Source organism: Micrasema longulum, unplaced genomic scaffold (genome assembly GCF_059751315.1).
Source record: "Micrasema longulum isolate JH-2025_06_02 unplaced genomic scaffold, ASM5975131v1 h1tg000720l, whole genome shotgun sequence".
NCBI lineage: Eukaryota > Metazoa > Arthropoda > Insecta > Trichoptera > Brachycentridae > Micrasema > Micrasema longulum.
In genome coordinates, this window is record NW_028277916.1 from 38636 (window position 1) to 50785 (window position 12150).

At 31.2% G+C, this 12150-nt stretch overlaps 1 protein-coding gene across 1 annotated transcript in view; it reads right to left on the bottom strand.

Annotated features, from left to right (window-relative positions):
* Sb (serine proteinase stubble) overlaps nt 1–12150 on the bottom strand; it is a 244892-nt gene that overhangs the window by 21537 nt on the left and 211205 nt on the right. The window lies entirely within an intron of this gene.

Here is a 12150-nt window from a genome sequence, read left to right on the forward strand (position 1 = left end):
TAAATGTATAAAACAAAAAAAGTCATATGTAAATAAATACTCTATATTTAACACCTAAAATTTGAACCCCAATAAACTTAATATTAGGCATATTTTATTGTGCTTCTTTTTTATTTTGACTAGCTAGGTAATAAAATACACAATTGTCTCTTGGTATCCATATGTTTAACTAAACATACTACTATTAAAAATACTTTTTTATTGTCTTTTATTTCACTTAAAGATTCTTCTTATCGTTTCTTTGAATCCCTTAAAATAAATATGTGTATATTTATGCTTTTCCTTTTTTTAAAAAAATCTTATTACTATTTTATTTTATTTTTACATCTGAGCATGTTTTTCATTCTTAATTTTTAATTATTCTTACAAATTTTCTTCATTTTTAATATTATTTCCATTTGTAAATACTCACTACAAACAACAAACTTTAAAATATCTTTTTTTCACTTAAATTTTAATTTTTAAACATTTTTCATTTATGTTTTTCTATTTACTTCTCTTTTTTATACTTTCATAATTAACCGTACATATAATTGCTTTTAAATATGGAAACTTCACTGGTCCATTAGAATTAAGTCTAATTGTGTAAAATATTAAACTTTGTAACTGTACTGTATGTTTCCTGAATAAAAGAAAAATAAAAAAATATGTACATTTAGCTTTTATGAACATAATTTTTAATTCGATTCTTTAGCGAAAAAAAAATTGTAACATCCATAGAGTGTAGACATCCCAGTTTCACTGCGGAGAGCATACAAAAGTTCCGAATGTACCTATTCTGGTAACGATTTTTAATGAAATAAATCATTACTAGTATTTTTAATAATCTATTCTACTAATTTTAGATCTGTAGGATTTAGGTTGCTGGGTTGTTAGTTAGAGTTCCTACCCCAGTTAGAGATTGACAGAGAAGACACGAGGCTGCTGTTGGATGTTTATTTATTACATGGTAAATAAATAATTAATTATGTCGGACGAGTGTTACGTCGATGATGGGTTGAAGTAACTGCATCTGAACCACATGCTGCAACTGAGTGACGTCGTCGAGCTGGATTGAAGCGAACTGAACTTGTTGGGCTCACTAACTGAACGGGCTGACTGACGTTGGCTGCGTTCTCTGGTTTCTTTGTAGACGACGTTCCTTTGTAGTTCATTTCTTCGTGGTAGGGACGATGTGAATGTACTGCAGAACGATGCCCTCCGATTTCATGTAAAATACTCATAGGGTTGCATTTTACGAATGGATTAGATTCGATTGAAAATGATGACATTGCATCGTCGGTCATTGGTTTATTTTAGGTTAATTAATTTAACACGTGTGTGTCATCGACTTTGGACTATGGACCCTAAAGATCCTTCTCTTAAATAATCATCACTATTCCATTTTCACACCTCAGTTGGAGTAAAAGACGCCTACACCTACAGTCCACAGTTTACGAACAGCTTCCAGGCGTCTGTATTGGCTGCCAAGTCCTGTGCTCCCTTAGATATAATTCTGATGTCTTGAAAAGTTGGCAAGAGGGAATTTACAGTATGTGATAGGCCATCCATATCGCTTCTGAAAGCAGTCATCAAGATGATAGTTGTCCTTTTAATATCGGAGATTAAGTAATATTTTATTTTATTTCCACGTTGTTTACAAAGCAAAACCTTTACACACCCCAAAAATATTTAAAACACCTAGAATTTTATTTCTGATTTCAATTACTGGTATTAATTTGGAGCAAAAAATTGCATCTTCATTGATCCATAAATCAAATATGTTTAAATACAATAATGTTGACCTTAAGCTTCGAAGGTAACAGAGCAAATATTCTCTGTGTGGGGTATTTGGATGTATGACTACAAGACGTGGGGCATTAGTAAAAAAAAGAAGCGTCGTCTGAAAGCCTTCAAAATGCGGTACAACAGAAGAATACTGGGAATTACTTGAAGAGACCAAACATAATTTTTTGGTGAAGATCAGTAAGTCGTGACAATTGAATTGACTACATTTTGCATCATGAGAATCTCCTGCAAATATTTTTAGAAAAAAAAACAGTAGATGGCACAAACCATAAAAGAAAACTGCCAAGAATACCTTGATCAAATTAATTAATATATGAACTAGACATAAATTAAAACCGCTTAGGACAGGTTCAAAATCATTATCATGTGTATTTTACCATTTTATTTATATCTGAAACGCAATTACATACGAGTACAATCAATCTAGGCTAAGGACGCTTTTGCGAATTGACAATTCCATACGTGCTAAAACCTTTAGTTAAAAATAGGTAAATATCTTAAAAAGGAAAATTGAGAGGAAATAAGTCTACCTTGCATTTTCCCACTACACTTGAGGTCTCCCCAGTTCGATAATCGGCAAGGTTGACATTAAATATAGGTTTAAAGGGTTTTACACTGAAATATTTCATTGTACCTGAACTGGCCTTTAAAGCGTAAGACTAATCGTATTTTATTGAGACAGCTGCATGTATTATATTTATACAGTACTTAATTAACCCTTAAGCGTGGACAAAAATATGATGATAAAGAAAATCCCTGGTTATACGAAGATCTGCTTATATTTTGAATAGAAGTCACTTTGTATGTTCTCTTTCAATCGATTATATCGTACAAAGTGCGTGTTTAAGGTCTTATCTTGGTAAAATATATCATATTCAGGCGAGACTGTTTATGGGAATTGTACCAAATAGCATAATCCATGAGGCAAAACATAACTTGAGCGATGATGTTTATTTTAAATTATGTAATCTTTTACCGGCGAACCAACTTTGTGCCTTCAAATTGATTGTATATCATTTTGTTGATCCGGAATATTAAAAGAGTTTCTCGCACTTACAACACTAGATTAAAAACTAAGAGTTCCCTGATTGTTCCTCAAATTGCTTATTTATTTGGAGAATTAAATTGCGTTATCTCAAAATTGTTAATGTTCATTTGTTCATCGGTTGTTGTTATGTTAATTATCCAATGTGATATTTACGTATCTATGCAAAAACATCCCTTAAATTTTTTACTGAAACTTCTTGGTGGAACTGCATTTTAATTATAATAATAAAAATACGTAAATGGTTTTATTTCACCTTTATTTATAAAACTATATACGTATTTTTATTTTTATAAAAAACACGCCTGTTCAAAAATTAATTGTGTTCCACGGAAAAGTCTCTGGACTTAGCGAGTAACTAAAATTATAACATGAAATATATTTACCAAGCGCTATTCAGCAGCGCTGAAAGTAAAATAATGAAAAAATATTCATTTATCGTTCTCGAAGCGATTGTAAAATTTGAAATAAAATGGCCGACACTCTCAAGCAATTATTAGGTAATATGTAATTTCAGCATGTAGGTCCTTTTATTATTGTGTCGCACAAAATTTTCTCTTATCTCGGATACATTCCCGCGTTAGCGTTCGGCTGGGTGCCTGCATACTTACAGTGTGATTAATTGCCCACAGCTCTTTGATAAAACAAAGCACATTGTATGAACGCGTATGTAAATAAAAGTGTCTGTCACTTTAGGCATTAGCGCGCAACTTTTCTGCGGATTACATTGAATAAAAAATCAGGAAACCTAAGAAAAGGTCGCTTCGTAAAACTGAGTCGTTTAATTGAATAAAGAAATGAGCTAGTTGCACCACAAAAAGTAAAGTTTATTTTTTTTTAAATTTAATTCATTGTTGCGTCATCTAAAGGGGCAAAACAAGTTGTTTTACCGTTCGGAAAAATCCAAAAATTATTTATAAAACTTATTTTCAAAAAGCCGTCTACTTTGTCCACTGTTCAATTATTAAAAAATTAAGGCTTTGGATGTAAAATCTTTATTTAAAAAAGATTGTCCATTTCAAATACATAAATAAATAAATATATATAAATAGTGGTGTTTTTACGTCACAAAACGTAAGTACGCGACCTAGAACAAGTGGCTAAATCTTAATTCCCAAATTAAAAGCAAGTGACGCACAACATCATTATATTGACAGAGAAATGTTTTTCTTTAATGAAATGAACAAAGAAAAAAAAATAAACGAAAAAATCTAACAATATTTGAGTTTATCTTAATATTTGTTGACAAAATACTGGATTTCACCCCCTTGGGAGTCATAAAGATTAACGTATTACAACAGGGATGGATATTACCTTAAGGAAGGGAATATGGAAGTCTAGGCATTTGCAAGGCTTATGACCTGTCATTAGCTGGTTTGGTTAATGACAGGTCATAAGCCCTGTAAAATGCCTTGACTTCCATATTTCCTTCTTTAAGGTTCTCCATCCCTGTTGTAATTTGTTAAAATATTGTAGGATGTCACTCCCTATTATGTACACAAGAATAGTTTTTTCTCTTACGTAATGGGAAACGTTAATGTAAATATATATATTAAATTAACATATAAATTGTTTTTGGCAGTGATATCTGAATAAAAAAAAAAAAAATTGTTTCATGTCGCAAATTTACTCAATTTGACGATAGTTCACAATTGTTCAATTTTAAACTTTTTTAGTAAAATAAATAAAACAACTTTCTTTTATTTATTTTATTATAATGAATAACCACAAAGTTAGTGCTTTAATTTAACTTTTTTCTTCATATTTTTTCGTTCAACTGTTCCTAACTGCTCAGGTTTCACTTTTTTGTCACAGTTTTTTTGCCTTGTCATGACATTTTCAAACTTTAAAGTTCCTTTTATATAACAACTGTTTTATATTTAACGACGAGTATATTATTAAGCATAAAAATTTATACATGTATAATCATAAGTATCTACGTTTATGAACTCCATGGGTGAAATACAATTATTTTCTACAAATATTCAGACATGCGCTAAAATGTTGACCTAAATTATTTTACTGACGAAAAATTTTAAATGCTCTAAGGGACAAAGCGTAAATATTTCCAGAGGAAAAAGAGACAAATAAAAATATATCATACATTTTCCTTATTTTTTATTAATATACTAATTTCAACTAGAATCGATATTTAAGTTTAAATGTTTTCCATCTTCGTCGTAATGTGTTGATCTTAATAACTCCCTAAAGGTATGAAACCCAGTTCGTGTCTACAAAACCCTTTGGTTAACTAAATATTTTTGGTTTAACCAACTTCTTCAAGAAGAAGTTTGAAACATATGTTGAGGTGTTGCATAGTAGGTGAAATAATTAAATTGAATAAATCTCACCCACATCTTTAAAGGCTCTTTAACTTCACAAAAATCAACAGATGGAAGGGATGAAGAAAAAAATCAAGTTTCTACCCGTTTTGAGTAGAATAGTGAATGTTACACGGCGTGAAAAGTGGCCATTTAAACCAGCCAATGACAGGTCTTTAGCTTTGTAAATGCGTATAGTTTCCTCAAAACTGTTCTTTTTATCTGCTGTCATAATGTGTTTATTGTAGTATTTATGTATTAACGAAAATAGAAATCCATTTTTCATATTTTCTCTTTCCTTTTTCGAACAACATAAAAATTTTCTTGGTTTCATTTTTAATTCTTGCTGACGATACCCATGAAAACTGTATTGAAACATGATAATATCTTAATATTATTCAATTAGTACCCAAAACTTCATGTGTTTGTTTAAAAAAATCTACGTTTTATAAAAATATATTAGTCTGGCTAAAGACACCTATAAATAATGCTGTAATTAATTCATTATACCGCAAAACGATATCGAAAAACGGGGAGGTAGTTAAAAGGGGAATATAATCATTAGTTTCATAATAAATCTAGTCCTTAATCGTACTTGAGCATTTAATATGAGAATCCTGAATAAAGATATATTCGTATTAAGGAATAAATTGCATGGAAGAATACTTGTAACCACAACCAGTCGTATTTGTATGGAGGTCTCATACAAATACTTGCCCTATGTATAGTAGTGGCCCTCAAAGGGGAAGATCGTTAGGATTAATGGTATAATGAACTGATCATATGACCACTGGGATAGGGGCAAGGGGTGGCTTAAGCACGTACTGAGAAAAAATCACCGGGAAATCTAGTAAATATCCGATTCAATAACCTTATTCATAAAAAAACATTGAGTCAATATATAAAATTGTTAAAATATTTGTTTATTTGATTTTTGTATAGATATTTTTTTATTTTTTTTCGCATCTACCATGATTCAGCCCATTTTTTTATGGATTTTTGATGTAAATCAAATTATAAGTATACTTTTCAGTATATTTATTAATACAATACACTTAAATACAATTCAAATATCTGGAGCCTTTTTTACGGAGTTCATTCGTTAAAACTTGAAAGAGTGCAGAGAAAATTTTTACGTTTTATCGACTACAAGCTATCTATTCCTATTGAATCTTTAAACTATGACTTTTTAGTGAACACACTTGATTTGGAAAGTTTATCCAGAAGACGGAAACTGAGTGATTTAATGTTTCTCTTTAAAATAATAAATGGCATGTTGTCAGTCTTGACTTGCTAAACATGATTCCGAATACCTGACATAATGTCCCATTTCATATAGATATTGCTGTTACTAATTATGCTATAAATTCACCTATTTCAAGATTGCACAGTCTAGGGAACCAGATCAGTTGTATTGACATTTTCACATTAGCCAAATGAAGTTTAAACTTGCTATTAAAGAAATAGTTTAGAATTTTGACTGATGTTTAATTATTTATGTTCATTTATAAAAAAAGAAAAATAAATATTTAAATAAAAAAATGACAAATATATTTATAAATGTACGACTGGATATTTGTGTTTTAGTTTTTAAAATTATTTTTTTTTCTTATTTAAAAAAAAAGTTTTAGTATATAATTTTTTAAAAGTTATCATTTTGTTTATTTTTATATATTATTTTTAAAAACGGTTAAGAACCCCTGAGCTCTTATCAGGAGACTGTTAGTATTATTCCTAGGGCATTTAATATGCATTGCAACAATACCAACAAATCAATGATATATGATTTTTTGCTATTTCGAATATACCGCGTTGTCTTTATTTTTATTATTTTTCTACCTAAGTATGTTAAGTTTTAAAATCCCAAAGTTATTATATAGAACATTTTTAAAACAACTATATAATATATATAAATATATTATTATTATATTATTTCATAACTTTGTAATAGAACACTGTATGTTAATTGTATTTACGATTATGTTTATAAAAGGCATTTGTGCCGTGTATACACTAATAAATAAAAAATAAAATAAACAAAAATAAACTAACCGTGCATTTATAAAAAAATAAACAAAGGTGTTAAATTGAAATGAAAACCATGTTAAAAGATGTACACATTGTATTTGGTTATTACTTATATTGTCCAAATGTGCTCCGTATAATAAACTTAGGTCGTGGGTCCAAAAACAGAGTATAACGTTCTGCCAAAAAGCTCCGAGTCACCACCGTGCGAAGAAACTACGAAAGGGGTACTTGCAATGACTTGGTTTCGACCTAATAAAACTAAGCAGAAACCTATTGAGGGTTATTTCTAGAGTCCTTAACAGACACTGCAGATTTACACTTTTGCAGAGGCCTGGGTGAAGATCTATGCGACATCCCATCGGTGATAGGTAATAAAGAACTCACACGAGAGGTAGTATCATACATGATAAATATAGCGCAGGAAATTGGTAAAATAAACCAAAGTAGGGAACAAAATGCCGAACACTCCTCTAGTGGAACGGAAGGCCCGTTGACTACTGCCAACAGGCCGGCTTCTCCTGAAGAGTTTTAAGTGGTTTCCTCTCCACGTGAGCAAATGCTGAGAAGTTCCTGATTAGCCCACATTAATGTATCCCTCCTGATCCCAATAGTTTAGATAAATTTAAAGATATTTAATTGCAGAAAAATCCACTTTTTGAAATATAAACCTTGTATATTTTAAGCAAGGTAAATAATAAAGCAACTCCCATATAAAAAAAAAAAAAGATTTACACTTTTAATCACAGCTTACTGCACATCCATCTACATTCGTGAGTTTAGGATAAAATACAGTGACGCCAATGTCAAAAATAAAAGTTGCATATAAAACAACGTGTACGGGCATCTCTTTAAGCTTTCCAGATACTGTAGTGCAACGGAATTGCTTTATAAAGATCGAAAGTTAAAGTTCCTTCTTTTAATTCTCTGAAATGTATGACTCACAGGTTTTAAGCCAGATTCGAAAACTCAAAAAAACCTCAAAATTATTGCAGTCTAACTATGGATAAATTACCTACTTATACTGAAATGAACAACATTAACATGGTACTCAAGATGTAGTGGTTGCGAATTATGTGGGTATGCATTGTCAAAATATTGTCACACTTTAAAATCCTTTTTACCCACAACAGCCGTTCACATCCCACTTCAATATCCTTTGATCATCCGCCACATTAAGACTTCGGGTAGTGAATCGCGCGTTTATTTGAACGTATGCTGCATCATAGACTTGGTTTTCACCAACCACCAATGTTCAGCTCCAGATCGGAGGCCTGTGCTAGTGTTGGAGCCGCTTGCAATTGACCAGTCAAACCACCGCAACTCCTTCAAGAACGAACCAGGTTAGTAGCATCCATTCCTAATCCATCTTATTCGTTGGGGTTGTGACCGATTGACACTGCATACCGCATATCGAGGATATTTATTTATTTATATTAAATTTAAAATACAGTTCACTATATCGTAGAAGCCCAAGAGCTTTGCCCCTCGCTATTTCTTGCCCTGCATCCGCGTGGGAATTCATTTTCTACCATGTAGTATTATTTTTAAAGTATATACAAAGTACTGCACTCCCTTTTTATCTTTTCCAAAAAACGGTTAATTATTTTTATTATCAAATAAAATTTCTGGGTTCTCTAAAATGTTGAGTATCTCGTGTTATTTTGATCATTCATACATGGGGCATAGTTTTAAGGCTGCAAAATTTGGTGATTATCCTCGTATAAAGTAATAGTACCATACTTACTGGGGAAATAGTCACAATAGTTCCATCGGAACCTTTGGTCAGACAATTCTCGTTAACTTTCATTCGGTCGTAAACAGACTAATTACTTCGCGGTCAAACTACGGTCGTTGTGAAGAACGTTTGTTCTATACTTGGCTACTTTATTATGGAACCAATCTGACTTCACGTAATCTCTTTTAAATAATTTCTACTCAGTTTCTACTATTAAATAAGTTCTCCGTCCGTGTGAAATCTTGTAATTTTTGAAAACTATTGATTATTTTTATTATATTACTAAAACTATGTATGTCAAGTTATCGGTCAAAAGAAAATGTCAATAACAAACTAATATGGTTTTATAAATAATGCTCAGACGCACGAAAAATAATAGTACCTCCTCAGAATTATTTTATTTGATATAGAACTCCATTATTTTCATAAATAAGCCAAAATATTCATTATAGTTCTATGAAAAAGTCTCATTATTGGTTTTTGAAAGGCGAATTTTCAAGATTGTTACAGACCGAAAATAATGGAGGCCCGCTCACGCCTTGCGACTTGTTTGCGAGTTTTAAGATTTTAAAAAAACCGATCGCATTGATGCCTCAACCACCGTATTCACCGGACTTGGCACCCTGTGACTTTTTCCTCTTCCAAAAGATAAAGAAGTTTATGGAAAACGATATTTCGCGACCAAGATAAAGGAGAAAAATACCGAATGGCTGACGGAATTGATACTAAATTGTTCATTCTAGAAATATTTCGAAGATAGGAAAAAACGCAGGCGTTCGTGTATTATATCCAATGGTAATTGCTTTGAAAGGTACAGAGCATTAATATCCAAGAATAAATGATTTTTTTTTAATACACACAAATACCTCGCATTTTTTATTAAACGTGTATACGATGTTAAAAACGCATGGCAAATAATTTACTAAATATTTTGGAAGTGTGTATTTTTTAGCGTTTATCATAAAAAAATCAAGGGCGAAATTACTATTTTAGTCGAAACCGTCGTAATTAATTTTTATTTTTGCTCTTAATTTTTTGACCAGATGCTCTTTAAGTAATCGCATTAAATCAACGTTGTTTTACTTATATTAATGCAAAAGCAATCATTCAAAAATGTAAAGCTGGTAAAATCATAAAATAATTTATCAAAATTTATGACGTAAAAGTACAACTATTGTGTTTGTACAAAATAAGAGACGGGAGTATTTATATAAGCAAGTAAGAGTGGCTTGAAATGAAAACTCTTTCAAGAACCACCTCATCGTGTATATTATGTAAGTATTCCTTAGGACAGGGTGTGAGATCGATTACCCCAGATGACATATCACAGAACCAAATGATTAACGACACGCCAATATTCAATAGACTATTTTCCTTTTAACAAATAAGTACGAGAATCATTTCCGTAGGAGTGTACTATGTAAATATAGATGTACTTAGTTTATTATATAAGTAATAAAGCTCATTCATCATACCCGGTAATGGTTACTTGTGAGTTTGAAAGGATTGCTAAATGATAAAAACATGTTTTATTCATAATGTACCTGGCATTATTGATGTATCACTTTTTTAACACATTTGTGAAATCCAGTATCCGCTCGATTCGATAGAAATCTCCCTTTAAAAATCTTTTGATTGGATTAGTTCCATTTTATTTTATTCGGGATTTTTAAAGCTATTACACGCGGACATTATATTGTTCAACATACTAATACCTTATTGAATGGTTTTCCCTATCATGGGTTCTGCCACCATGAATTTTTATCAAATCAAACTTATATGTACTTATATATATTTAAATCATCATCATCATTTTCTTTCCGCATTCCTTTTCTGCACCTAATGGTACATAGGGCACTGCATTAGCACACCAATCGCAGCGTATCTTGATCATTTTTGTTACATAAAGGCAAGATGATCAGTCTTACGCTTGAGATACCAGTCCAGGGACTATAAAATATTCTAATGTAAAAATACCCTTTTAAAAAAAAAATCACGTCAACCATGTCGGGAATCGAACCCGAGACCTCTTGCATGATAGTCAAACCCGCTGACCATGAAACCACGCGGCCGACAGTATGCAATACTTAATCATATTTTATCCACTATTAAAATCAAGATATTTTTTTTTTTAAATAAAACATTTGTATTTGAAGCTCTCACTTTGTGGTTTTTCATTTTAAAAATCTAAATTAAAATCCCTTAACTTTAAAATAAGGTTTACGAAGATGATGGATGCAGAAATATAGGAAGACCGGGGAAGACATGGCATGACCAAATCCAACAAATACTTAAAGGTGGAAATGTCAAAAGTTGGAATAGTTGGCGCGTGCATGAAAAGACGTATAAATGTAGAAGAAGCGAGATCTGTATACAACGTTTTATGGCGTTCTATTCTCTTTACCTACCCTTAAGGGTGGATGAAAAATACACTTCTCTGATATGAAATAGAACCAGAATATGAGACTTGTGTTTTTAATTCCATGGCCTACTCTTAGAGAAATTTCTTGTGATGTAATTAAATTGATAAATACATATTTTTTAAATATTCGAAGCACTTACTTTGTGTCGATTAATTATAATTCAAATAAATCATCTGTATTTTTAACCACATATTTTATATTTACTTCGTACCGACCTTAGTCCACTCCTGTCTAGTTTTAGTAAGTAATAAATATTATACCTCCCGCATCCCGCACCCCCTACCTTTACAAAAACAAAGCACTGCATGAAAAAAACTCTTGACTTATCACTTCCACATGTTAAGATTTAACATTATGTAGATACTATTAAAATAAAATAGGATTATATTCATAAGTAATTTAAACCATGAGAAGGAAGCTTGTGCTTCAAAACCGGTAGGTGAAAAAAAAAAAGGTTGTGGTGCTGTGGCTAGTGTCTCTGACTCATGGCTCAAAGGTCTGTGGTTCGAATCCCACTCGACCCCAACTTGATTCCCATTTTTTAATACTGAGTTATTTTCTTGTTGAAAATGACCCTCAATCATGAGAACGCAAATATTTCTTTTTAAATAAAAAATAAAATGATTATTCAAAATCAAAAATGGTTACAAATAAGGTGGTTCTATCTTAATTTTATTAAAATATGAATTTCAATTGAAAAAGGGATACAGGTAAGTATGTGTATATCTTAAATCGTAAATATATCGAAGCCTTTGAGGTTCTAGGGCGAGATGATAAAATAACTATTTAAAGCATTGAATAAATTAGACC